Here is a 23,961-nt window from a genome sequence, read left to right on the forward strand (position 1 = left end):
CATTATGGCCAACAATAAATATGTCATTAACATATATATAGCAGGAGAATAATGAAATCATCATCTAAAAATTTCTTCATAAAACATACAATGACCAGACATGGTTCTAGGATGGGTGACCCCTTGGGAAGTCCTCGTGTTGCACTCCTTTTTGCGCCCCGAGCGGCCAAAACCTCTCCCGATGACCTCCGAGGCGATGGTTTTGGGCCTCGGAATTTGCCGTGACCGCTACGCAGTCAGTCTCGTGGGGCTCGGAGAGAGCTTTCCGGAATGGGGCCGCAATAGCGATTCCGAGTTCGTTCGAGAAAGTCCCGATGGTTTCGGCGCGCGCTTGCCGTGTCCGGTACGCGGTCGGCCTCGTGGGCATCGGAGGGATCCGACAATGGCGATTCCGAGATCGTTCGAGAGGTTTCGGGGCTCCGGTCGTCGATGCGCCGTCCGCGACGTGCACAAAGGCGAGGGACGACGCACACAAAACGAGTGCGATCATACCAGCACTAAAGCACCGGATCCCATCAGAACTCCGAAGTTAAGCCTGCTTGGGCGAGAGTAGTACTAGGATGGGTGAGCCCCTGGGAAGTCCTTGTGTTGCACTCCTTTTTGCGCCCCGAGCGGCCAAAAGACTTACTTAAAACTCTCTTTTAAGCTTTTCAATTTTTCCAGCATTATGGCTAACAATAAATATGTCATTAACATATATATAGCAGGAGAATAATGAAATCATCATCTAAAAATTTCTTCATAAAACATACAATGACCAGACATGGTTCTAGGATGGGTGACCCCCTGGGAAGTCCTCGTGTTGCACTCCTTTTTGCGCCCCGAGCGGCCAAAACCTCTCCCGTCGACCTCCGAGGCGATGGTTTTGGGCCTCGGAATTTGTCGTCGATGCGCCGTCCGCGACGTGCACAAAGGCGAGGGACGACGCACACAAATCGAATGCGATCATACCAGCACTAAACCACCGGATCCCATCACCCGACCCCCTGGGAAGTCCTCGTGTTGCACTCGTTTTTGCGCCCCGAGCAGCCAAAAGACTTACTTAAAACTCTCTTTTAAGCTTTTCAATTTTTCCAGCATTATGGCCAACAATAAATATGTCATTAACATATATATAGCAGGAGAATAATGAAATCATCATCTAAAAATTTCTTCATAAAACATACAATGACCAGACATGGTTCTAGGATGGGTGACCCCCTGGGAAGTCCTCGTGTTGCACTCCTTTCTGCGCCCCGAGCGGCCAAAACCTCTCCCGTCGACCTCCGAGGCGATGGTTTTGGGCCTCGGAATTTGCCGTTACCGCTACGCAGTCAGTCTCGTGGGGCTCGGAGAGAGCTTTCCGGAATGGGGCCGCAATAGCGATTCCGAGTTCGTTCGAGAAAGTCCCGATGGTTTCGGCGCGCGCTTGCCATGTCCGGTACGCGGTCGGCCTCGTATGCATCGGAGGGATCCGACAATGGCGATTCCGAGATCGTTCGAGAGGTTTCGGGGCTCCGGTCGTCGATGCGCCGTCCGCGACCTGCACAAAGGCGAGGGACGACGCACACAAAATGAGTGCGATCATACCAGCACTAAAGTACCGGATCCCATCAGAACTCCGAAGTTAAGCCTGCTTGGGCGAGAGTAGTACTAGGATGGGTGACCCCCTGGGAAGTCCTCGTGTTGCACTCCTTTTTGCGCCCCGGGCGGCCAAAAGACTTACTTAAAACTCTCTTTTAAGCTTTTCAATTTTTCCAGCATTATGGCCAACAATAAATATGTCATTAACATATATATAGCAGGAGAATAATGAAATCATCATCTAAAAATTTCTTCATAAAACATACAATGACCAGACATGGTTCTAGGATGGGTGACCCCTTGGGAAGTCCTCGTGTTGCACTCCTTTTTGCGCCCCGAGCGGCCAAAACCTCTCCCGATGACCTCCGAGGCGATGGTTTTGGGCCTCGGAATTTGCCGTGACCGCTACGCCGTCAGTCTCGTGGGGCTCGGAGAGAGCTTTCCGGAATGGGGCCGCAATTGCGATTCCGAGTTCGTTCGAGAAAGTCCCGATGGTTTCGGCGCGCGCTTGCCGTGTCCGGTACGCGGTCGGCCTCGTGGGCATCGGAGGGATCCGACAATGGCGATTCCGAGATCGTTCGAGAGGTTTCGGGGCTCCGGTCGTCGATACGCCGTCCGCGACGTGCACATAGGCGAGGGACGACGCACACAAAACGAGTGCGATTATACCAGCACTAAAGCACTGGATCCCATCAGAACTCCGAAGTTAAGCCTGCTTGGGCGAAAGTAGTACTAGGATGGGTGACCCCCTGTGAAGTCCTCGTGTTGCACTACTTTTTGCGCCCCGAGCGGCCAAAAGACTTACTTAAAACTCTCTTTTAAACTTTTCAATTTTTCCAGCATTATGGCCAACAATAAATATGTCATTAACATATATATAGCAGGAGAATAATGAAATCATCATCTAAAAATTTCTTCATAAAACATACAATGACCAGACATGGTTCTAGGATGGGTGACCCCCTGGGAAGTCCTCGTGTTGCACTCCTTTTTGCGCCCCGAGCGGCCAAAACCTCTCCCGTCGACCTCCGAGGCGATGGTTTTGGGCCTCGGAATTTGCCGTGACCGCTACGCAGTCAGTCTCGTGGGGCTCGGAGAGAGCTTTACGGAATGGGGGCCGCAATAGCGATTCCGAGTTCGTTCGAGAAAGTCCCGATGGTTTCGGCGCGCGCTTGCCGTGTCCGGTACGCGGTCGGCCTCGTGGGCATCGGAGGGATCCGACAATGGCGATTACGAGATCGTTCGAGAGGTTTCGGGGCTCCGGTCGTCGATGCGCCGTCCGCGACGTGCACAAAGGCGAGGGACGACGCACACAAAACCAGTGCGATCATACCATCACTAAAGCAACGGATCCCATCAGAACTCCGAAGTTAAGCTTGCTTGGGCGAGAGTAGTACTAGGATGGGTGACCCCCTGGGAAGTCCTCGTGTTGCACTCCTTTTTGCGCCCCGAGCGGCCAAAAGACTTACTTAAAACTCTCTTTTAAGCTTTTCAATTTTTCCAGCATTATGGCCAACAATAAATATGTCATTAACATATATATAGCAGGAGAATAATGAAATCATCATCTAAAAATTTCTTCATAAAACATACAATGACCAGACATGGTTCTAGGATGGGTGACCCCCTGGGAAGTCCTCGTGTTGCACTCCTTTTTGCGCCCCGAGAGGCCAAAACCTCTCCCGTCGACCTCCGAGGCGATGGTTTTGGGCCTCGGAATTTGCCGTGACCGCTACGCAGTCAGTCTCGTGGGGCTCGGAGAGAGCTTTCCGGAATGGGGCCGCAATAGCGATTCCGAGTTCGTTCGAGAAAGTCCCGATGGTTTCGGCGCGCGCTTGTCGTGTCCGGTACGCAGTCGGCCTCGTGGGCATCGGAGGGATCCGACAATGGCGATTACGAGATCGTTCGAGAGGTTTCGGGGCTCCGGTCGTCGATGCGCCGTCCGCGACGTGCACAAAGGCGAGGGACGACGCACACAAAACCAGTGCGATCATACCAGCACTAAAGCACCGGATCCCATCAGAACTCCGAAGTTAAGCTTGCTTGGGCGAGAGTAGTACTAGAATGGGTGACCCCCTGGGAAGTCCTCGTGTTGCACTCCTTTTTGCGCCCCGAGCGGCCAAAAGACTTACTTAAAACTCTCTTTTAAGCTTTTCAATTTTTCCAGCATTATGGCCAACAATAAATATGTCATTAACATATATATAGCAGGAGAATAATGAAATCATCATCTAAAAATTTCTTCATAAAACATACAATGACCAGACATGGTTCTAGGATGGGTGACCCCTTGGGAAGTCCTCGTGTTGCACTCCTTTTTGCGCCCCGAGCGGCCAAAACCTCTCCCGTCGACCTCCGAGGCGATGGTTTTGGGCCTCGGAATTTGCCGTGACCGCTACGCAGTCAGTCTCGTGGGGCTCGGAGAGAGCTTTCCGGAATGGGGCCGCAATAGCGATTCCGAGTTCGTTCGAGAAAGTCCCGATGGTTTCGGCGCGCGCTTGCCGTGTCCGGTACGCGGTCGGCCTCGTGGGCATCGGAGGGATCCGACAATGGCGATTCCGAGATCGTTCGAGAGGTTTCGGGGCTCCGGTCGTCGATGCGCCGTCCGCGACGTGCACAAAGGCGAGGGACGACGCACACAAAACGAGTGCGATCATACCAGCACTAAAGCACCGGATCCCATCAGAACTCCGAAGTTAAGCTTGCTTGGGCGAGAGTAGTACTAGGATGGGTGACCCCCTGGGAAGTCCTCGTGTTGCACTCCTTTTTGCGCCCCGAGCGGCCAAAAGACTTACTTAAAACTCTCTTTTAAGCTTTTCAATTTTTCCAGCATTATGGCCAACAATAAATATGTCATTAACATATATATAGCAGGAGAATAATGAAATCATCATCTAAAAATTTCTTCATAAAACATACAATGACCAGACATGGTTCTTGGATGGGTGATCCCCTGGGAAGTCCTCGTGTTGCACTCCATTTTGCGCCCCGAGCGGCCAAAACCTCTCCCGTCGACCTCCGAGGCGATGGTTTTGGGCCTCGGAATTTGCCGTGACCGCTACGCAGTCAGTCTCGTGGGGCTCGGAGAGAGCTTTCCGGAATGGGGCCGCAATAGCGATTCCGAGTTCGTTCGAGAAAGTCCCGATGGTTTCGGCGCGCGCTTGCCGTGTCCGGTACGCGGTCGGCCTCGTGGGCATCGGAGGGATCCGACAATGGCGATTCCGAGATCGTTCGAGAGGTTTCGGGGCTCCGGTCGTCGATGCGCCGTCCGCGACGTGCACAAAGGCGAGGGACGACGCACACAAAACGAGTACGATCATACCAGCACTAAAGCACCGGATACCATCAGAACTCCGAAGTTAAGCCTGCTTGGGCGAGAGTAGTACTAGGATGGGTGACCCCCTGGGAAGTCCTCGTGTTGCACTCCTTTTTGCGCCCCGAGCGGCCAAAAGACTTACTTAAAACTCTCTTTTAAGCTTTTCAATTTTTCCAGCATTATGGCTAACAATAAATATGTCATTAACATATATATAGCAGGAGAATAATGAAATCATCATCTAAAAATTTCTTCATAAAACATACAATGACCAGACATGGTTCTAGGATGGGTGACCCCCTGGGAAGTCCTCGTGTTGCACTCCTTTTTGCGCCCCGAGCGGCCAAAACCTCTCCCGTCGACCTCCGAGGCGATGGTTTTGGGCCTCGGAATTTGCCGTGACCGCTACGCAGTCAGTCTCGTGGGGCTCGGAGAGAGCTTTCCGGAATGGGGCCGCAATAGCGATTCCGAGTTCGTTCGAGAAAGTCCCGATGGTTTCGGCGCGCGCTTGCCGTGTCCGGTACGCGGTCGGCCTCGTGGGCATCGGAGGGATCCGACAATGGCGATTCCGAGATCGTTCGAGAGGTTTCGGGGCTCCGGTCGTCGATGCGCCGTCCGCGACGTGCACAAAGGCGAGGGACGACGCACACAAAACGAGTGCGATCATACCAGCACTAAAGCACCGGATCCCATCAAAACTCCGAAGTTAAGCGTGCTTGGGCGAAAGTAGTACTAGGATGGTTGACCCCCTTGGAAGTCCTCGTGTTGCACTCCTTTTTGCGCCCCGAGCGGCCAAAAGACTTACTTAAAACTCTCTTTTAAGCTTTTCAATTTTTCCAGCATTATGGCCAACAATAAATATGTCATTAACATATATATAGCAGGAGAATAATGAAATCATCATCTAAAAATTTCTTCATAAAACATACAATGACTAGACATGGTTCTAGGATGGGTGACCCCCTGGGAAGTCCTCGTGTTGCACTCCTTTTTGCGCCCCGAGAGGCCAAAACCTCTCCCGTCGACCTCCGAGGCGATGGTTTTGGGCCTCGGAATTTGCCGTGACCGCTACACAGTCAGTCTCGTGGGGCTCGGAGAGAGCTTTCCGGAATGGGGCCGCAATAGCGATTCCGAGTTCGTTCGAGAAAGTCCCGATGGTTTCGGCGCGCGCTTGCCGTGTTCGGTACGCGGTCGGCCTCGTGGGCATCGGAGGGATCCGACAATGGCGATTCCGAGATCGTTCGAGAGGTTTCGGGGCTCCGGTCGTCGATGCGCCGTCCGCGACGTGCACAAAGGCGAGGGACGACGCACACAAAACCATTGCGATCATACCAGCACTAAAGCACCGGATCCCATCAGAACTCCGAAGTTAAGCGTGCTTGGGCGAGAGTAGTAATAGGATGGGTGACCCCCTGGAAGTCCTCGTGTTGCACTCCTTTTTGCGCCCCGAGCGGCCAAAAGACTTACTTAAAACTCTCTTTTAAGCTTTTCAATTTTTCCAGCATTATGGCCAACAATAAATATGTCATTAACATATATATAGCAGGAGAATAATGAAATCATCATCTAAAAATTTCTTCATAAAACATACAATGACCAGACATGGTTCTAGGATGGGTGACCCCCTGGGAAGTCCTCGTGTTGCACTCCTTTTTGCGCCCCGAGCGGCCAAAACCTCTCCCGTCGACCTCCGAGGCGATGGTTTTGGGCCTCGGAATTTGCCGTGACCGCTACGCAGTCAGTCTCGTGGGGCTCGGAGAGAGCTTTCCGGAATGGGGCCGCAATAGCGATTCCGAGTTCGTTCGAGAAAGTCCCGATGGTTTCGGCGCGCGCTTGCCGTGTCCGGTACGCGGTCGGCCTCGTGGGCATCGGAGGGATCCGACAATGGCGATTCCGAGATCGTTCGAGAGGTTTCGGGGCTCCGGTCGTCGATGCGCCGTCCGCAACGTGCACAAAGGCGAGGGACGACGCACACAAAACGAGTGCGATCATACCAGCACTAAAGCACCGGATCCCATCAGAACTCCGAAGTTAAGCCTGCTTGGGCGAGAGTAGTACTAGGATGGGTGACCCCCTGGGAAGTCCTCCTGTTGCACTCCTTTTTGCGCCCCGAGCAGCCAAAAGACTTACTTAAAACTCTCTTTTAAGCTTTTCAATTTTTCCAGCATTATGGCCAACAATAAATATGTCATTAACATATATATAGCAGGAGAATAATGAAATCATCATCTAAAAATTTCTTCATAAAACATACAATGACCAGACATGGTTCTAGGATGGGTGACCCCCTGGGAAGTCCTCGTGTTGCACTCCTTTCTGCGCCCCGAGCGGCCAAAACCTCTCCCGTCGACCTCCGAGGCGATGGTTTTGGGCCTCGGAATTTGCCGTGACCGCTACGCAGTCAGTCTCGTGGGGCTCGGAGAGAGCTTTCCGGAATGGGGCCGCAATAGCGATTCCGAGTTCGTTCGAGAAAGTCCCGATGGTTTCGGCGCGCGCTAGCCGTGTCCGGTACGCGGTCGGCCTCGTGGGCATCGGAGGGATCCGACAATGGCGATTCCGAGATCGTTCGAGAGGTTTCGGGGCTCCGGTCGTCGATGCGCCGTCCGCGACGTGCACAAAGGCGAGGGACGACGCAAACAAAACGAGTGCGATCATACCAGCACTAAAGCACCGGATCCCATCAGAACTCCGAAGTTAAGCGTGCTTGGGCGAGAGTAGTACTAGGATGGGTGACCCTTTGGGAAGTCCTCGTGTTGCACTCCTTTTTGCGCCCCGAGCGGCCAAAAGACTTACTTAAAACTCTCTTTTAAGCTTTTCAATTTTTCCAGCATTATGGCCAACAATAAATATGTCATTAACATATATATAGCAGGAGAATAATGAAATCATCATCTAAAAATTTCTTCATAAAACATACAATGACCAGACATGGTTCTTGGATGGGTGACCCCCTGGGAAGTCCTCGTGTTGCACTCCTTTTTGCGCCCCGAGCGGCCAAAACCTCTCCCGTCGACCTCCGAGGCGATGGTTTTGGGCCTCGGAATTTGCCGTGACCGCTACGCAGTCAGTCTCGTGGGGCTCGGAAAGAGCTTTCCGGAATGGGGCCGCAATAGCGATTCCGAGTTCGTTCGAGAAAGTCCCGATGGTTTCGGCGCGCGCTTGCCGTGTCCGGTACGTGGTCGGCCTCGTGGGCATCGGAGGGATCCGACAATGGCGATTCCGAGATCGTTCGAGAGGTTTCGGGGCTCCGGTCGTCGATGCGCCGTCCGCGACGTGCACAAAGGCGAGGGACGACGCACACAAAACGAGTGCGATCATACCAGCACTAAAGCACCGGATCCCATCAGAACTCCGAAGTTAAGCCTGCTTGGGCGAGAGTAGTACTAGGATGGGTGACCCCCTTGGAAGTCCTCGTGTTGCACTCCTTTTTGCGCCCCGAGCGGCCAAAAGACTTACTTAAAACTCTCTTTTAAGCTTTTCAATTTTTCCAGCATTATGGCCAACAATAAATATGTCATTAACATATATATAGCAGGAGAATAATGAAATCATCATCTAAAAATTTCTTCATAAAACATACAATGACCAGACATGGTTCTTGGATGGGTGACCCCCTGGGAAGTCCTCGTGTTGCACTCCTTTTTGCGCCCCGAGCGGCCAAAACCTCTCCCGTCGACCTCCGAGGCGATGGTTTTGGGCCTCGGAATTTGCCGTGACCGCTACGCAGTCAGTCTCGTGGGGCTCGGAAAGAGCTTTCCGGAATGGGGCCGCAATAGCGATTCCGAGTTCGTTCGAGAAAGTCCCGATGGTTTCGGCGCGCGCTTGCCGTGTTCGGTACGCGGTCGGCCTCGTGGGCATCGGAGGGATCCGACAATGGCGATTCCGAGATCGTTCGAGAGGTTTCGGGGCTCCGGTCGTCGATGCGCCGTCCGCGACGTGCACAAAGGCGAGGGACGACGCACACAAAACCATTGCGATCATACCAGCACTAAAGCACCGGATCCCATCAGAACTCCGAAGTTAAGCGTGCTTGGGCGAGAGTAGTAATAGGATGGGTGACCCCCTGGAAGTCCTCGTGTTGCACTCCTTTTTGCGCCCCGAGCGGCCAAAAGACTTACTTAAAACTCTCTTTTAAGCTTTTCAATTTTTCCAGCATTATGGCCAACAATAAATATGTCATTAACATATATATAGCAGGAGAATAATGAAATCATCATCTAAAAATTTCTTCATAAAACATACAATGACCAGACATGGTTCTAGGATGGGTGACCCCCTGGGAAGTCCTCGTGTTGCACTCCTTTTTGCGCCCCGAGCGGCCAAAACCTCTCCCGTCGACCTCCGAGGCGATGGTTTTGGGCCTCGGAATTTGCCGTGACCGCTACGCAGTCAGTCTCGTGGGGCTCGGAGAGAGCTTTCCGGAATGGGGCCGCAATAGCGATTCCGAGTTCGTTCGAGAAAGTCCCGATGGTTTCGGCGCGCGCTTGCCGTGTCCGGTACGCGGTCGGCCTCGTGGGCATCGGAGGGATCCGACAATGGCGATTCCGAGATCGTTCGAGAGGTTTCGGGGCTCCGGTCGTCGATGCGCCGTCCGCAACGTGCACAAAGGCGAGGGACGACGCACACAAAACGAGTGCGATCATACCAGCACTAAAGCACCGGATCCCATCAGAACTCCGAAGTTAAGCCTGCTTGGGCGAGAGTAGTACTAGGATGGGTGACCCCCTGGGAAGTCCTCCTGTTGCACTCCTTTTTGCGCCCCGAGCAGCCAAAAGACTTACTTAAAACTCTCTTTTAAGCTTTTCAATTTTTCCAGCATTATGGCCAACAATAAATATGTCATTAACATATATATAGCAGGAGAATAATGAAATCATCATCTAAAAATTTCTTCATAAAACATACAATGACCAGACATGGTTCTAGGATGGGTGACCCCCTGGGAAGTCCTCGTGTTGCACTCCTTTCTGCGCCCCGAGCGGCCAAAACCTCTCCCGTCGACCTCCGAGGCGATGGTTTTGGGCCTCGGAATTTGCCGTGACCGCTACGCAGTCAGTCTCGTGGGGCTCGGAGAGAGCTTTCCGGAATGGGGCCGCAATAGCGATTCCGAGTTCGTTCGAGAAAATCCCGATGGTTTCGGCGCGCGCTAGCCGTGTCCGGTACGCGGTCGGCCTCGTGGGCATCGGAGGGATCCGACAATGGCGATTCCGAGATCGTTCGAGAGGTTTCGGGGCTCCGGTCGTCGATGCGCCGTCCGCGACGTGCACAAAGGCGAGCGACGACGCAAACAAAACGAGTGCGATCATACCAGCACTAAAGCACCGGATCCCATCAGAACTCCGAAGTTAAGCCTGCTTGGGCGAGAGTAGTACTAGGATGGGTGACCCTTTGGGAAGTCCTCGTGTTGCACTCCTTTTTGCGCCCCGAGCGGCCAAAAGACTTACTTAAAACTCTCTTTTAAGCTTTTCAATTTTTCCAGCATTATGGCCAACAATAAATATGTCATTAACATATATATAGCAGGAGAATAATGAAATCATCATCTAAAAATTTCTTCATAAAACATACAATGACCAGACATGGTTCTTGGATGGGTGACCCCCTGGGAAGTCCTCGTGTTGCACTCCTTTTTGCGCCCCGAGCGGCCAAAACCTCTCCCGTCGACCTCCGAGGCGATGGTTTTGGGCCTCGGAATTTGCCGTGACCGCTACGCAGTCAGTCTCGTGGGGCTCGGAAAGAGCTTTCCGGAATGGGGCCGCAATAGCGATTCCGAGTTCGTTCGAGAAAGTCCCGATGGTTTCGGCGCGCGCTTGCCGTGTCCGGTACGTGGTCGGCCTCGTGGGCATCGGAGGGATCCGACAATGGCGATTCCGAGATCGTTCGAGAGGTTTCGGGGCTCCGGTCGTCGATGCGCCGTCCGCGACGTGCACAAAGGCGAGGGACGACGCACACAAAACGAGTGCGATCATACCAGCACTAAAGCACCGGATCCCATCAGAACTCCGAAGTTAAGCCTGCTTGGGCGAGAGTAGTACTAGGATGGGTGACCCCCTTGGAAGTCCTCGTGTTGCACTCCTTTTTGCGCCCCGAGCGGCCAAAAGACTTACTTAAAACTCTCTTTTAAGCTTTTCAATTTTTCCAGCATTATGGCCAACAATAAATATGTCATTAACATATATATAGCAGGAGAATAATGAAATCATCATCTAAAAATTTCTTCATAAAACATACAATGACCAGACATGGTTCTTGGATGGGTGACCCCCTGGGAAGTCCTCGTGTTGCACTCCTTTTTGCGCCCCGAGCGGCCAAAACCTCTCCCGTCGACCTCCGAGGCGATGGTTTTGGGCCTCGGAATTTGCCGTGACCGCTACGCAGTCAGTCTCGTGGGGCTCGGAAAGAGCTTTCCGGAATGGGGCCGCAATAGCGATTCCGAGTTCGTTCGAGAAAGTCCCGATGGTTTCGGCGCGCGCTTGCCGTGTCCGGTACGTGGTCGGCCTCGTGGGCATCGGAGGGATCCGACAATGGCGATTCCGAGATCGTTCGAGAGGTTTCGGGGCTCCGGTCGTCGATGCGCCGTCCGCGACGTGCACAAAGGCGAGGGACGACGCACACAAAACGAGTGCGATCATACCAGCACTAAAGCACCGGATCCCATCAGAACTCCGAAGTTAAGCCTGCTTGGGCGAGAGTAGTACTAGGATGGGTGACCCCCTTGGAAGTCCTCGTGTTGCACTCCTTTTTGCGCCCCGAGCGGCCAAAAGACTTACTTAAAACTCTCTTTTAAGCTTTTCAATTTTTCCAGCATTATGGCCAACAATAAATATGTCATTAACATATATATAGCAGGAGAATAATGAAATCATCATCTAAAAATTTCTTCATAAAACATACAATGACCAGACATGGTTCTTGGATGGGTGACCCCCTGGGAAGTCCTCGTGTTGCACTCCTTTTTGCGCCCCGAGCGGCCAAAACCTCTCCCGTTGACCTCCGAGGCGATGGTTTTGTGCCTCGGAATTTGTCGTCGATGCGCCGTCCGCGACGTGCACAAAGGCGAGGGACGACGCAAACAAAACGAGTGCGATCATACCAGCACTAAAGCACCGGATCCAATCAGAACTCCGAAGTTAAGCGTGCTTGGGCGAAAGTAGTACTAGGATGGGTGACCCCTTGGGAAGTCCTCTTGTTTCACTCTTTTTTGCGCCCCGAGCGGCCAAAAGACTTACTTAAAACTCTCTTTTAAGCTTTTCAATTTTTCCAGCATTATGGCCAACAATAAATATGTCATTAACATATATATAGCAGGAGAATAATGAAATCATCATCTAAAAATTTCTTCATAAAACATACAATGACCAGACATGGTTCTAGGATGGGTGACCCCCTGGGAAGTCCTCGTGTTGCACTCCTTTCTGCGCCCCGAGCGGCCAAAACCTCTCCCGTCGACCTCCGAGGCGATGGTTTTGGGCCTCGGAATTTGCCGTGACCGCTACGCAGTCAGTCTCGTGGGGCTCGGAGAGAGCTTTCCGGAATGGGGCCGCAATAGCGATTCCGAGTTCGTTCGAGAAAGTCCCGATGGTTTCGGCGCGCGCTTGCCGTGTCCGGTACGCGGTCGGCCTCGTGGGCATCGGAGGGATCCGATAATGGCGATTACGAGATCGTTCGAGAGGTTTCGGGGCTCCGGTCGTCGATGCGCCGTCCGCGACGTGCACAAAGGCGAGGGACGACGCACACAAAACGAGTGCGATCATACCAGCACTAAAGCACCGGATCCCATCAGAACTCCGAATTTAAGCCTGCTTGGGCGAGAGTAGTACTAGGATGGGTGACCCCCTGGGAAGTCCTCGTGTTGCACTCCTTTTTGCGCCCCGAGCGGCCAAAAGACTTACTTAAAACTCTCTTTTAAGCTTTTCAATTTTTCCAGCATTATGGCCAACAATAAATATGTCATTAACATATATATAGCAGGAGAATAATGAAATCATCATCTAAAAATTTCTTCATAAAACATACAATGACCAGACATGGTTCTAGGATGGGTGACCCCCTGGGAAGTCCTCGTGTTGCACTCCTTTTTGCGCCCCGAGCGGCCAAAACCTCTCCCGTCGACCTCCGAGGCGATGGTTTTGGGCCTCGGAATTTGCCGTGACCGCTACGCAGTCAGTCTCGTGGGGCTCGGAGAGAGCTTTCCGGAATGGGGCCGCAATAGCGATTCCGAGTTCGTTCGAGAAAGTCCCGATGGTTTCGGCGCGCGCTTGCCGTGTCCGGTACGCGGTCGGCCTCGTGGGCATCGGAGGGATCCGACAATGGCGGTTCCGAGATCGTTCGAGAGGTTTCGGGGCTCCGGTCGTCGATGCGCCGTCCGCGACGTGCACAAAGGCGAGGGACGACGCACACAAAACGAGTGCGATCATACCAGCACTAAAGCACCGGATCCCATCAGAACTCCGAAGTTAAGCCTGCTTGGGCGAGAGTAGTACTAGGATGGGTGACCCCCTGGGAAGTCCTCGTGTTGCACTCCTTTTTGCGCCCCGAGCGGCCAAAAGACTTACTTAAAACTCTCTTTTAAGCTTTTCAATTTTTCCAGCATTATGGCCAACAATAAATATGTCATTAACATATATATAGCAGGAGAATAATGAAATCATCATCTAAAAATTTCTTCATAAAACATACAATGACCAGACATGGTTCTTGGATGGGTGACCCCCTGGGAAGTCCTCGTGTTGCACTCCTTTTTGCGCCCCGAGCGGCCAAAACCTCTCCCGTCGACCTCCGAGGCGATGGTTTTGGGCCTCGGAATTTGCCGTGACCGCTACGCAGTCAGTCTCGTGGGGCTCGGAGAGAGCTTTCCGGAATGGGGCCGCAATAGCGATTCCGAGTTCGTTCGAGAAAGTCCCGATGGTTTCGGCGCGCGCTTGCCGTGTCCGGTACGTGGTCGGCCTCGTGGGCATCGGAGGGATCCGACAATGGCGATTCCGAGATCGTTCGAGAGGTTTCGGGGCTCCGGTCGTCGATGCGCCGTCCGCGACGTGCACAAAGGCGAGGGACGACGCACACAAAACGAGTGCGATCATACCAGCACTAAAGCACCGGATCCCATCAGAACTCCGAAGTTAAGCCTGCTTGGGCGAGAGTAGTACTAGGATGGGTGACCCCCTTGGAAGTCCTCGTGTTGCACTCCTTTTTGCGCCCCGAGCGGCCAAAAGACTTACTTAAAACTCTCTTTTAAGCTTTTCAATTTTTCCAGCATTATGGCCAACAATAAATATGTCATTAACATATATATAGCAGGAGAATAATGAAATCATCATCTAAAAATTTCTTCATAAAACATACAATGACCAGACATGGTTCTAGGATGGGTGACCCCCTGGGAAGTCCTCGTGTTGCACTCCTTTCTGCGCCCCGAGCGGCCAAAACCTCTCCCGTCGACCTCCGAGGCGATGGTTTTGGGCCTCGGAATTTGCCGTGACCGCTACGCAGTCAGTCTCGTGGGGCTCGGAGAGAGCTTTCCGGAATGGGGCCGCAATAGCGATTCCAAGTTCGTTCGAGAAAGTCCCGATGGTTTCGGCGCGCGCTTGCCGTGTCCGGTACGCGGTCGGCCTCGTGGGCATCGGAGGGATCCGATAATGGCGATTACGAGATCGTTCGAGAGGTTTCGGGGCTCCGGTCGTCGATGCGCCGTCCGCGACGTGCACAAAGGCGAGGGACGACGCACACAAAACGAGTGCGATCATACCAGCACTAAAGCACCGGATCCCATCAGAACTCCGAAGTTAAGCCTGCTTGGGCGAGAGTAGTACTAGGATGGGTGACCCCCTGGGAAGTCCTCGTGTTGCACTCCTTTTTGCGCCCCGAGCGGCCAAAAGACTTACTTAAAACTCTCTTTTAAGCTTTTCAATTTTTCCAGCATTATGGCCAACAATAAATATGTCATTAACATATATATAGCAGGAGAATAATGAAATCATCATCTAAAAATTTCTTCATAAAACATACAATGACCAGACATGGTTCTAGGATGGGTGACCCCCTGGGAAGTCCTCGTGTTGCACTCCTTTTTGCGCCCCGAGCGGCCAAAACCTCTCCCGTCGACCTCCGAGGCGATGGTTTTGGGCCTCGGAATTTGCCGTGACCGCTACGCCGTCAGTCTCGTGGGGCTCGGAGAGAGCTTTCCGGAATGGGGCCGCAATAGCGATTCCGAGTTCGTTCGAGAAAGTCCCGATGGTTTCGGCGCGCGCTTGCCGTGTCCGGTACGCGGTCGGCCTCGTGGGCATCGGAGGGATCCGACAATGGCGATTACGAGATCGTTCGAGAGGTTTCGGGGCTCCGGTCGTCGATGCGCCGTCCGCGACGTGCACAAAGGCGAGGGACGACGAACACAAAACTAGTGCGATCATACCAGCACTAAAGCACCGGATCCCATCAGAACTCCGAAGTTAAACGTGCTTGGGCGAGAGTAGTACTAGGATGGGTGACCCCCTGGGAAGTCCTCGTGTTGCACTCCTTTTTGCGCCCCGAGCGGCCAAAAGACTTACTTAAAACTCTCTTTTAAGCTTTTCAATTTTTCCAGCATTATGGCCAACAATAAATATGTCATTAACATATATATAGCAGGAGAATAATGAAATCATCATCTAAAAATTTCTTCATAAAACATACAATGACCAGACATGGTTCTAGGATGGGTGACCCCCTGGGAAGTCCTCGTGTTGCACTCCTTTCTGCGCCCCGAGCGGCCAAAACCTCTCCCGTCGACCTCCGAGGCGATGGTTTTGGGCCTCGGAATTTGCCGTGACCGCTACGCAGTCAGTCTCGTGGGGCTCGGAGAGAGCTTTCCGGAATGGGGCCGCAATAGCGATTCCGAGTTCGTTCGAGAAAGTCCCGATGGTTTCGGCGCGCGCTTGCCGTGTCCGGTACGCGGTCGGCCTCGTGGGCATCGGAGGGATCCGACAATGGCGATTACGAGATCGTTCGAGAGGTTTCGGGGCTCCGGTCGTCGATGCGCCGTCCGCGACGTGCACAAAGGCGAGGGACGACGCACACAAAACGAGTGCGATCATACCAGCACTAAAGCACCGGATCCCATCAGAACTCCGAAGTTAAGCGTGCTTGGGCGAGAGTAGTACTAGGATGGGTGACCCCCTGGGAAGTCCTCGTGTTGCACTCCTTTTTGCGCCCCGAGCGGCCAAAAGACTTACTTAAAACTCTCTTTTAAGCTTTTCAATTTTTCCAGCATTATGGCCAACAATAAATATGTCATTAACATATATATAGCAGGAGAATAATGAAATCATCATCTAAAAATTTCTTCATAAAACATACAATGACCAGACATGGTTCTAGGATGAGTGACCCCCTGGGAAGTCCTCGTGTTGCACTCCTTTTTGCGCCCCGAGCGGCCAAAACCTCTCCCGTCGACCTCCGAGGCGATGGTTTTGGGCCTCGGAATTTGCCGTGACCGCTACGCAGTCAGTCTCGTGGGGCTCGGAGAGAGCTTTCCGGAATGGGGCCGCAATAGCGATTCCGAGTTCGTTCGAGAAAGTCCCGATGGTTTCGGCGCGCGCTTGCCGTGTCCGGTACGCGGTCGGCCTCGTGGGCATCGGAGGGATCTGACAATGGCGGTTCCGAGATCGTTCGAGAGGTTTCGGGGCTCCGGTCGTCGATGCGCCGTCCGCGACGTGCACAAAGGCGAGGGACGACGCACACAAAACGAGCGCGATCATACCAGCACTAAAGCACCGGATCCCATCAGAACTCCGAAGTTAAGCCTGCTTGGGCGAGAGTAGTACTAGGATGGGTGACCCCCTGGGAAGTCCTCGTGTTGCACTCCTTTTTGCGCCCCGAGCGGCCAAAAGACTTACTTAAAACTCTCTTTTAAGCTTTTCAATTTTTCCAGCATTATGGCTAACAATAAATATGTCATTAACATATATATAGCAGGAGAATAATGAAATCATCATCTAAAAATTTCTTCATAAAACATACAATGACCAGACATGGTTCTAGGATGGGTGACCCCCTGGGAAGTCCTCGTGTTGCACTCCTTTCTGCGCCCCGAGCGGCCAAAACCTCTCCCGTCGACCTCCGAGGCGATGGTTTTGGGCCTCGGAATTTGCCGTGACCGCTACGCAGTCAGTCTCGTGGGGCTCGGAGAGAGCTTTCCGGAATGGGGCCGCAATAGCGATTCCGAGTTCGTTCGAGAAAGTCCCGATGGTTTCGGCGCGCGCTTGCCGTGTCCGGTACGCGGTCGGCCTCGTGGGCATCGGAGGGATCCGACAATGGCGATTACGAGATCGTTCGAGAGGTTTCGGGGCTCCGGTCGTCGATGCGCCGTCCGCGACGTGCACAAAGGCGAGGGACGACGCACACAAAACGAGTGCGATCATACCAGCACTAAAGCACCGGATCCCATCAGAACTCCGAAGTTAAGCCTGCTTGGGCGAGAGTAGTACTAGGATGGGTGACCCCCTGGGAAGTCCTCGTGTTGCACTCCTTTTTGCGCCCCGAGCGGCCAAAAGACTTACTTAAAACTCTCTTTTAAGCTTTTCAATTTTTCCAGCATTATGGCCAACAATAAATATGTCATTAACATATATATAGCAGGAGAATAATGAAATCATCATCGAAAAATTTCTTCATAAAACATACAATGACCAGACATGGTTCTAGGATGGGTGACCCCCTGGGAAGTCCTCGTGTTGCACTCCTTTCTGCGCCCCGAGCGGCCAAAACCTCTCCCGTCGACCTCCGAGGCGATGGTTTTGGGCCTCGGAATTTGCCGTGACCGCTACGCAGTCAGTCTCGTGGGGCTCGGAGAGAGCTTTCCGGAATGGGGCCGCAATAGCGATTCCGAGTTCGTTCGAGAAAGTCCCGATGGTTTCGGCGCGCGCTTGCCGTGTCCGGTACGCGGTCGGCCTCGTGGGCATCGGAGGGATCCGACAATGGCGATTCCGAGATCGTTCGAGAGGTTTCGGGGCTCCGGTCGTCGATGCGCCGTCCGCGACGTGCATAAAGGCGAGGGACGACGCACACAAAACGAGTGCGATCATACCAGCACTAAAGCACCGGATCCCATCAGAACTCCGAAGTTAAGCCTGCTTGGGTGAGAGTAGTACTAGGATGGGTGACCCCCTTGGAAGTCCTCGTGTTGCACTCCTTTTTGCGCCCCGAGCGGCCAAAAGACTTACTTAAAACTCTCTTTTAAGCTTTTCAATTTTTCCAGCATTATGGCTAACAATAAATATGTCATTAACATATATATAGCAGGAGAATAATGAAATCATCATCTAAAAATTTCTTCATAAAACATACAATGACCAGACATGGTTCTAGGATGGGTGACCCCCTGGGAAGTCCTCGTGTTGCACTCCTTTCTGCGCCCCGAGCGGCCAAAACCTCTCCCGTCGACCTCCGAGGCGATGGTTTTGGGCCTCGGAATTTGCCGTGACCGCTACGCAGTCAGTCTCGTGGGGCTCGGAGAGAGCTTTCCGGAATGGGGCCGCAATAGCGATTCCGAGTTCGTTCGAGAAAGTCCCGATGGTTTCGGCGCGCGCTTGCCGTGTCCGGTACGCGGTCGGCCTCGTGGGCATCGGAGGGATCCGACAATGGCGATTCCGAGATCGTTCGAGAGGTTTCGGGGCTCCGGTCGTCGATGCGCCGTCCGCGACGTGCACAAAGGCGAGGGACGACGCACACAAAACGAGTGCGATCATACCAGCACTAAAGCACCTGATCCCATCAGAACTCCGAAGTTAAGCCTGCTTGGGCGAGAGTAGTACTAGGATGGGTGACCCCCTTGGAAGTCCTCGTGTTGCACTCCTTTTTGCGCCCCGAGCGGCCAAAAGACTTACTTAAAACTCTCTTTTAAGCTTTTCAATTTTTCCAGCATTATGGCTAACAATAAATATGTCATTAACATATATATAGCAGGAGAATAATGAAATCATCATCTAAAAATTTCTTCATAAAACATACAATGACCAGACATGGTTCTAGGATGGGTGACCCCCTGGGAAGTCCTCGTGTTGCACTCCTTTTTGCGCCCCGAGCGGCCAAAACCTCTCCCGTCGACCTCCGAGGGAATGGTTTTGGGCCTCGGAATTTGCCGTGACCGCTACGCAGTCAGTCTCGTGGGGCTCGGAGAGAGCTTTCCGGAATGGGGCCGCAATAGCGATTCCGAGTTCGTTCGAGAAAGTCCCGATGGTTTCGGCGCGCGCTTGCCGTGTCCGGTACGCGGTCGGACTCGTGGGCATCGGAGGGATCCGACAATGGCGATTCCGAGATCGTTCGAGAGGTTTCGGGGCTCCGGTCGTCGATGCGCCGTCCGCGACGTGCACAAAGGCGAGGGACGACGCACACAAAACGAGTGCGATCATACCAGCACTAAAGCACCTGATCCCATCAGAACTCCGAAGTTAAGCCTGCTTGGGCGAGAGTAGTACTAGGATGGGTGACCCCCTTGGAAGTCCTCGTGTTGCACTCCTTTTTGCGCCCCGAGCGGCCAAAAGACTTACTTAAAACTCTCTTTTAAGCTTTTCAATTTTTCCAGCATTATGGCTAACAATAAATATGTCATTAACATATATATAGCAGGAGAATAATGAAATCATCATCTAAAAATTTCTTCATAAAACATACAATGACCAGACATGGTTCTAGGATGGGTGACCCCCTGGGAAGTCCTCGTGTTGCACTCCTTTTTGCGCCCCGAGCGGCCAAAACCTCTCCCGTCGACCTCCGAGGGAATGGTTTTGGGCCTCGGAATTTGCCGTGACCGCTACGCAGTCAGTCTCGTGGGGCTCGGAGAGAGCTTTCCGGAATGGGGCCGCAATAGCGATTCCGAGTTCGTTCGAGAAAGTCCCGATGGTTTCGGCGCGCGCTTGCCGTGTCCGGTACGCGGTCGGACTCGTGGGCATCGGAGGGATCCGACAATGGCGATTCCGAGATCGTTCGAGAGGTTTCGGGGCTCCGGTCGTCGATGCGCCGTCCGCGACGTGCACAAAGGCGAGGGACGACGCACACAAAACGAGTGCGATCATACCAGCACTAAAGCACCGGATCCCATCGGAACTCCGAAGTTAAGCCTGCTTGGGCGAGAGTAGTACTAGGATGGGTGACCCCCTGGGAAGTCCTCGTGTTGCACTCCTTTTTGCGCCCCGAGCGGCCAAAAGACTTACTTAAAACTCTCTTTTAAGCTTTTCAATTTTTCCAGCATTATGGCCAACAATAAATATGTCATTAACATATATATAGCAGGAGAATAATGAAATCATCATCTAAAAATTTCTTCATAAAACATACAATGACCAGACATGGTTCTAGGATGGGTGACCCCCTGGGAAGTCCTCGTGTTGCACTTCTTTTTGCGCCCCGAGCGGCCAAAACCTCTCCCGTCGACCTCCGAGGCGATGGTTTTGGGCCTCGGAATTTGTCGTCGATGCGCCGTCCGCGACGTGCACAAAGGCGAGGGACGACGCACACAAAACGAGTGCGATCATACCAGCACTAAAGCACCGGATCCCATCAGAACTCCGAAGTTAAGCCTGCTTGGGCGAGAGTAGTACTAGGATGGGTGACCCCCTGGGAAGTCCTCGTGTTGCACTCCTTTTTGCGCCCCGAGCGGCCAAAAGACTTACTTAAAACTCTCTTTTAAGCTTTTCAATTTTTCCAGCATTATGGCCAACAATAAATATGTCATTAACATATATATAGCAGGAGAATAATGAAATCATCATCTAAAAATTTCTTCATAAAACATACAATGACCAGACATGGTTCTAGGATGGGTGACCCCCTGGGAAGTCCTCGTGTTGCACTCCTTTTTGCGCCCCGAGCGGCCAAAACCTCTCCCGTCGACCTCCGAGGCGATGGTTTTGGGCCTCGGATTTTGCCGTGACCGCTACGCAGTCAGTCTCGTGGGGCTCGGAGAGAGCTTTCCGGAATGGGGCCGCAATAGCGATTCCGAGTTCGTTCGAGAAAGTCCCGATGGTTTCGGCGCGCGCTTGCCGTGTCCGGTACGCGGTCGGCCTCGTGGGCATCGGAGGGATCCGACAATGGCGATTCCGAGATCGTTCGAGAGGTTTCGGGGCTCCGGTCGTCGATGCGCCGTCCGCGACGTGCACAAAGGCGAGGGACGACGCACACAAAACGAGTGCGATCATACCAGCACTAAAGCACCGGATCCCATCAGAACTCCGAAGTTAAGCCTGCTTGGGCGAGAGTAGTACTAGGATGGGTGACCCCCTGGGAAGTCCTCGTGTTGCACTCCTTTTTGCGCCCCGAGCGGCCAAAAGACTTACTTAAAACTCTCTTTTAAGCTTTTCAATTTTTCCAGCATTATGGCTAACAATAAATATGTCATTAACATATATATAGCAGGAGAATAATGAAATCATCATCTAAAAATTTCTTCATAAAACATACAATGACCAGACATGGTTCTAGGATGGGTGACCCCCTGGGAAGTCCTCGTGTTGCACTCCTTTTTGCGCCCCGAGCGGCCAAAACCTCTCCCGTCGACCTCCGAGGCGATGGTTTTGGGCCTCGGAATTTGCCGTGACCGCTACGCAGTCAGTCTCGTGGGGCTCGGAGAGAGCTTTCCGGAATGGGGCCGCAATAGCGATTCCGAGTTCGTTCGAGAAAGTCCCGATGGTTTCGGCGCGCGCTTGCCGTGTCCGGTACGCGGTCGGCCTCATGGGCATCGGAGGGATCCGACAATGGCGATTCCGAGATCGTTCGAGAGGTTTCGGGGCTCCGGTCGTCGATGCGCCGTCCGCGACGTGCACAAAGGCGAGGGACGACGCACACAAAACGAGTGCGATCATACCAGCACTAAAGGACCGGATCCCATCAGAACTCCGAAGTTAAGTGTGCTTGGGCGATAGTATTACTAGGATGGGTGACCCCCTGGGAAGTCCTCGTGTTGCACTCCTTTTTGCGCCCCGAGCGGCCAAAAGACTTACTTAAAACTCTCTTTTAAGCTTTTCAATTTTTCCAGCATTATGGCCAACAATAAATATGTCATTAACATATATATAGCAGGAGAATAATGAAATCATCATCTAAAAATTTCTTCATAAAACATACAATGACCAGACATGGTTCTAGGATGGGTGACCCCCTGGGAAGTCCTCGTGTTGCACTCCTTTTTGCGCCCCGAGCGGCCAAAACCTCTCCCGTCGACCTCCGAGGCGATGGTTTTGGGCCTCGGAATTTGTCGTCGATGCGCCGTCCGCGACGTGCACAAAGGCGAGGGACGACGCACACAAAACGAGTGCGATCATACCAGCACTAAAGCACCGGATCCCATCAGAACTCCGAAGTTAAGCCTGCTTGGGCGAGAGTAGTACTAGGATGGGTGACCCCCTGGGAAGTCCTCGTGTTGCACTCCTTTTTGCGCCCCGAGCGGCCAAAAGACTTACTTAAAACTCTCTTTTAAGCTTTTCAATTTTTCCAGCATTATGGCCAACAATAAATATGTCATTAACATATATATAGCAGGAGAATAATGAAATCATCATCTAAAAATTTCTTCATAAAACATACAATGACCAGACATGGTTCTAGGATGGGTGACCCCCTGGGAAGTCCTCGTGTTGCACTCCTTTTTGCGCCCCGAGCGGCCAAAACCTCTCCCGTCGACCTCCGAGGCGATGGTTTTGGGCCTCGGATTTTGCCGTGACCGCTACGCAGTCAGTCTCGTGGGGCTCGGAGAGAGCTTTCCGGAATGGGGCCGCAATAGCGATTCCGAGTTCGTTCGAGAAAGTCCCGATGGTTTCGGCGCGCGCTTGCCGTGTCCGGTACGCGGTCGGCCTCGTGGGCATCGGAGGGATCCGACAATGGCGATTCCGAGATCGTTCGAGAGGTTTCGGGGCTCCGGTCGTCGATGCGCCGTCCGCGACGTGCACAAAGGCGAGGGACGACGCACACAAAACGAGTGCGATCATACCAGCACTAAAGCACCGGATCCCATCAGAACTTCGAAGTTAAGCCTGCTTGGGCGAGAGTAGTACTAGGATGGGTGACCCCCTGGGAAGTCCTCGTGTTGCACTCCTTTTTGCGCCCCGAGCGGCCAAAACCTCTCCCGTCGACCTCCGAGGCGATGGTTTTGGGCCTCGGAATTTGCCGTCGATGCGCCGTCCGCGACGTGCACAAAAGCGAGGGACGACGCAGACAAAACGAGTGCGATCATACCAGCACTAAAGCACCGGATCCCATCAGAACTCCGAAGTTAAGCGTGCTTGGGCGAGAGTAGTACTAGGATGGGTGACCCACTGGGAAGTCCTCGTGTTTCACTCTTTTTTGCGCCCCGAGCGGCCAAAAGACTTACTTAAAACTCTCTTTTAAGCTTTTCAATTTTTCCAGCATTATGGCCAACAATAAATATGTCATTAACATATATATAGCAGGAGAATAATGAAATCATCATCTAAAAATTTCTTCATAAAACATACAATGACCAGACATGGTTCTAGGATGGGTGACCCCCTGGGAAGTCCTCGTGTTGCACTCCTTTCTGCGCCCCGAGCGGCCAAAACCTCTCCCGTCGACCTCCGAGGCGATGGTTTTGGGCCTCGGAATTTGCCGTGACCGCTACGCAGTCAGTCTCGTGGGGCTCGGAGAGAGCTTTCCGGAATGGGGCCGCAATAGCGATTCCGAGTTCGTTCGAGAAAGTCCCGATGGTTTCGGCGCGCGCTTGCCGTGTCCGGTACGCGGTCGGCCTCGTGGGCATCGGAGGGATCCGACAATGGCGATTACGAGATCGTTCGAGAGGTTTCGGGGCTCCGGTCGTCGATGCGCCGTCCGCGACGTGCACAAAGGCGAGGGACGACGCACACAAAACGAGTGCGATCATACCAGCACTAAAGCACCGGATCCCATCAGAACTCCGAAGTTAAGCGTGCTTGGGCGAGAGTAGTACTAGGATGCGTGACCCCCTGGGAAGTCCTCGTGTTGCACTCCTTTTTGCGCCCCGAGCGGCCAAAAGACTTACTTAAAACTCTCTTTTAAGCTTTTCAATTTTTCCAGCATTATGGCCAACAATAAATATGTCATTAACATATATATAGCAGGAG

The 23,961-nt window shown here is 52.8% G+C and overlaps 37 non-coding genes across 37 annotated transcripts; all 37 read left to right on the plus strand.

Moving 5' to 3' along the window:
* The first annotated feature begins 478 nt into the window (after window positions 1-478).
* On the plus strand, window positions 479-597 carry LOC135590080 (5S ribosomal RNA). The gene has a single exon (XR_010477486.1). It is a non-coding gene; the product is annotated as a 5S ribosomal RNA (ribosomal RNA).
* Window positions 598-1,555: 958 nt separating this feature from the next.
* LOC135589273 (5S ribosomal RNA) lies at window positions 1,556-1,674 on the plus strand. Its single transcript, XR_010476681.1, has one exon. It is a non-coding gene; the product is annotated as a 5S ribosomal RNA (ribosomal RNA).
* A 544-nt stretch (window positions 1,675-2,218) lies between these two features.
* On the plus strand, window positions 2,219-2,337 carry LOC135590698 (5S ribosomal RNA). The gene has a single exon (XR_010478105.1). It is a non-coding gene; the product is annotated as a 5S ribosomal RNA (ribosomal RNA).
* Window positions 2,338-2,882: 545 nt separating this feature from the next.
* On the plus strand, window positions 2,883-3,001 carry LOC135590643 (5S ribosomal RNA). The gene has a single exon (XR_010478050.1). It is a non-coding gene; the product is annotated as a 5S ribosomal RNA (ribosomal RNA).
* A 544-nt stretch (window positions 3,002-3,545) lies between these two features.
* LOC135589724 (5S ribosomal RNA) lies at window positions 3,546-3,664 on the plus strand. Its single transcript, XR_010477130.1, has one exon. It is a non-coding gene; the product is annotated as a 5S ribosomal RNA (ribosomal RNA).
* Window positions 3,665-4,208: 544 nt separating this feature from the next.
* Window positions 4,209-4,327, plus strand: LOC135590429 (5S ribosomal RNA). Its single transcript, XR_010477836.1, has one exon. It is a non-coding gene; the product is annotated as a 5S ribosomal RNA (ribosomal RNA).
* A 544-nt stretch (window positions 4,328-4,871) lies between these two features.
* Window positions 4,872-4,990, plus strand: LOC135590503 (5S ribosomal RNA). The gene has a single exon (XR_010477911.1). It is a non-coding gene; the product is annotated as a 5S ribosomal RNA (ribosomal RNA).
* A 544-nt stretch (window positions 4,991-5,534) lies between these two features.
* LOC135590341 (5S ribosomal RNA) lies at window positions 5,535-5,653 on the plus strand. Its single transcript, XR_010477747.1, has one exon. It is a non-coding gene; the product is annotated as a 5S ribosomal RNA (ribosomal RNA).
* Window positions 5,654-6,197: 544 nt separating this feature from the next.
* LOC135590283 (5S ribosomal RNA) lies at window positions 6,198-6,315 on the plus strand. Its single transcript, XR_010477690.1, has one exon. It is a non-coding gene; the product is annotated as a 5S ribosomal RNA (ribosomal RNA).
* Window positions 6,316-6,859: 544 nt separating this feature from the next.
* Window positions 6,860-6,978, plus strand: LOC135589937 (5S ribosomal RNA). The gene has a single exon (XR_010477343.1). It is a non-coding gene; the product is annotated as a 5S ribosomal RNA (ribosomal RNA).
* A 544-nt stretch (window positions 6,979-7,522) lies between these two features.
* On the plus strand, window positions 7,523-7,641 carry LOC135589389 (5S ribosomal RNA). The gene has a single exon (XR_010476798.1). It is a non-coding gene; the product is annotated as a 5S ribosomal RNA (ribosomal RNA).
* A 544-nt stretch (window positions 7,642-8,185) lies between these two features.
* On the plus strand, window positions 8,186-8,304 carry LOC135589384 (5S ribosomal RNA). The gene has a single exon (XR_010476792.1). It is a non-coding gene; the product is annotated as a 5S ribosomal RNA (ribosomal RNA).
* Window positions 8,305-8,848: 544 nt separating this feature from the next.
* On the plus strand, window positions 8,849-8,966 carry LOC135590285 (5S ribosomal RNA). Its single transcript, XR_010477691.1, has one exon. It is a non-coding gene; the product is annotated as a 5S ribosomal RNA (ribosomal RNA).
* A 544-nt stretch (window positions 8,967-9,510) lies between these two features.
* On the plus strand, window positions 9,511-9,629 carry LOC135589938 (5S ribosomal RNA). Its single transcript, XR_010477345.1, has one exon. It is a non-coding gene; the product is annotated as a 5S ribosomal RNA (ribosomal RNA).
* Window positions 9,630-10,173: 544 nt separating this feature from the next.
* On the plus strand, window positions 10,174-10,292 carry LOC135592178 (5S ribosomal RNA). Its single transcript, XR_010478944.1, has one exon. It is a non-coding gene; the product is annotated as a 5S ribosomal RNA (ribosomal RNA).
* A 544-nt stretch (window positions 10,293-10,836) lies between these two features.
* On the plus strand, window positions 10,837-10,955 carry LOC135589385 (5S ribosomal RNA). The gene has a single exon (XR_010476793.1). It is a non-coding gene; the product is annotated as a 5S ribosomal RNA (ribosomal RNA).
* A 544-nt stretch (window positions 10,956-11,499) lies between these two features.
* LOC135589386 (5S ribosomal RNA) lies at window positions 11,500-11,618 on the plus strand. The gene has a single exon (XR_010476794.1). It is a non-coding gene; the product is annotated as a 5S ribosomal RNA (ribosomal RNA).
* A 340-nt stretch (window positions 11,619-11,958) lies between these two features.
* LOC135590871 (5S ribosomal RNA) lies at window positions 11,959-12,077 on the plus strand. The gene has a single exon (XR_010478274.1). It is a non-coding gene; the product is annotated as a 5S ribosomal RNA (ribosomal RNA).
* Window positions 12,078-12,621: 544 nt separating this feature from the next.
* On the plus strand, window positions 12,622-12,740 carry LOC135589709 (5S ribosomal RNA). The gene has a single exon (XR_010477116.1). It is a non-coding gene; the product is annotated as a 5S ribosomal RNA (ribosomal RNA).
* A 544-nt stretch (window positions 12,741-13,284) lies between these two features.
* Window positions 13,285-13,403, plus strand: LOC135591980 (5S ribosomal RNA). Its single transcript, XR_010478746.1, has one exon. It is a non-coding gene; the product is annotated as a 5S ribosomal RNA (ribosomal RNA).
* Window positions 13,404-13,947: 544 nt separating this feature from the next.
* LOC135589387 (5S ribosomal RNA) lies at window positions 13,948-14,066 on the plus strand. The gene has a single exon (XR_010476796.1). It is a non-coding gene; the product is annotated as a 5S ribosomal RNA (ribosomal RNA).
* Window positions 14,067-14,610: 544 nt separating this feature from the next.
* On the plus strand, window positions 14,611-14,729 carry LOC135591981 (5S ribosomal RNA). The gene has a single exon (XR_010478747.1). It is a non-coding gene; the product is annotated as a 5S ribosomal RNA (ribosomal RNA).
* A 544-nt stretch (window positions 14,730-15,273) lies between these two features.
* Window positions 15,274-15,392, plus strand: LOC135590049 (5S ribosomal RNA). Its single transcript, XR_010477456.1, has one exon. It is a non-coding gene; the product is annotated as a 5S ribosomal RNA (ribosomal RNA).
* Window positions 15,393-15,936: 544 nt separating this feature from the next.
* LOC135591904 (5S ribosomal RNA) lies at window positions 15,937-16,055 on the plus strand. The gene has a single exon (XR_010478670.1). It is a non-coding gene; the product is annotated as a 5S ribosomal RNA (ribosomal RNA).
* A 544-nt stretch (window positions 16,056-16,599) lies between these two features.
* Window positions 16,600-16,718, plus strand: LOC135589514 (5S ribosomal RNA). The gene has a single exon (XR_010476921.1). It is a non-coding gene; the product is annotated as a 5S ribosomal RNA (ribosomal RNA).
* A 544-nt stretch (window positions 16,719-17,262) lies between these two features.
* LOC135591983 (5S ribosomal RNA) lies at window positions 17,263-17,381 on the plus strand. Its single transcript, XR_010478748.1, has one exon. It is a non-coding gene; the product is annotated as a 5S ribosomal RNA (ribosomal RNA).
* Window positions 17,382-17,925: 544 nt separating this feature from the next.
* LOC135589856 (5S ribosomal RNA) lies at window positions 17,926-18,044 on the plus strand. The gene has a single exon (XR_010477262.1). It is a non-coding gene; the product is annotated as a 5S ribosomal RNA (ribosomal RNA).
* Window positions 18,045-18,588: 544 nt separating this feature from the next.
* LOC135590121 (5S ribosomal RNA) lies at window positions 18,589-18,707 on the plus strand. The gene has a single exon (XR_010477527.1). It is a non-coding gene; the product is annotated as a 5S ribosomal RNA (ribosomal RNA).
* A 544-nt stretch (window positions 18,708-19,251) lies between these two features.
* On the plus strand, window positions 19,252-19,370 carry LOC135590122 (5S ribosomal RNA). The gene has a single exon (XR_010477528.1). It is a non-coding gene; the product is annotated as a 5S ribosomal RNA (ribosomal RNA).
* Window positions 19,371-19,914: 544 nt separating this feature from the next.
* LOC135592174 (5S ribosomal RNA) lies at window positions 19,915-20,033 on the plus strand. The gene has a single exon (XR_010478939.1). It is a non-coding gene; the product is annotated as a 5S ribosomal RNA (ribosomal RNA).
* Window positions 20,034-20,373: 340 nt separating this feature from the next.
* On the plus strand, window positions 20,374-20,492 carry LOC135591984 (5S ribosomal RNA). The gene has a single exon (XR_010478749.1). It is a non-coding gene; the product is annotated as a 5S ribosomal RNA (ribosomal RNA).
* A 544-nt stretch (window positions 20,493-21,036) lies between these two features.
* On the plus strand, window positions 21,037-21,155 carry LOC135591985 (5S ribosomal RNA). The gene has a single exon (XR_010478750.1). It is a non-coding gene; the product is annotated as a 5S ribosomal RNA (ribosomal RNA).
* A 544-nt stretch (window positions 21,156-21,699) lies between these two features.
* LOC135590558 (5S ribosomal RNA) lies at window positions 21,700-21,818 on the plus strand. Its single transcript, XR_010477966.1, has one exon. It is a non-coding gene; the product is annotated as a 5S ribosomal RNA (ribosomal RNA).
* Window positions 21,819-22,158: 340 nt separating this feature from the next.
* LOC135591986 (5S ribosomal RNA) lies at window positions 22,159-22,277 on the plus strand. The gene has a single exon (XR_010478751.1). It is a non-coding gene; the product is annotated as a 5S ribosomal RNA (ribosomal RNA).
* Window positions 22,278-22,821: 544 nt separating this feature from the next.
* LOC135589482 (5S ribosomal RNA) lies at window positions 22,822-22,940 on the plus strand. The gene has a single exon (XR_010476889.1). It is a non-coding gene; the product is annotated as a 5S ribosomal RNA (ribosomal RNA).
* Window positions 22,941-23,066: 126 nt separating this feature from the next.
* Window positions 23,067-23,185, plus strand: LOC135589453 (5S ribosomal RNA). The gene has a single exon (XR_010476861.1). It is a non-coding gene; the product is annotated as a 5S ribosomal RNA (ribosomal RNA).
* Window positions 23,186-23,729: 544 nt separating this feature from the next.
* Window positions 23,730-23,848, plus strand: LOC135592072 (5S ribosomal RNA). The gene has a single exon (XR_010478837.1). It is a non-coding gene; the product is annotated as a 5S ribosomal RNA (ribosomal RNA).
* Window positions 23,849-23,961: the final 113 nt, after the last annotated feature.

The sequence above is a fragment of the Musa acuminata genome, chromosome BXJ1-8 (assembly GCF_036884655.1).
Source record: "Musa acuminata AAA Group cultivar baxijiao chromosome BXJ1-8, Cavendish_Baxijiao_AAA, whole genome shotgun sequence".
Taxonomy (NCBI): Eukaryota; Viridiplantae; Streptophyta; class Magnoliopsida; order Zingiberales; family Musaceae; genus Musa; species Musa acuminata.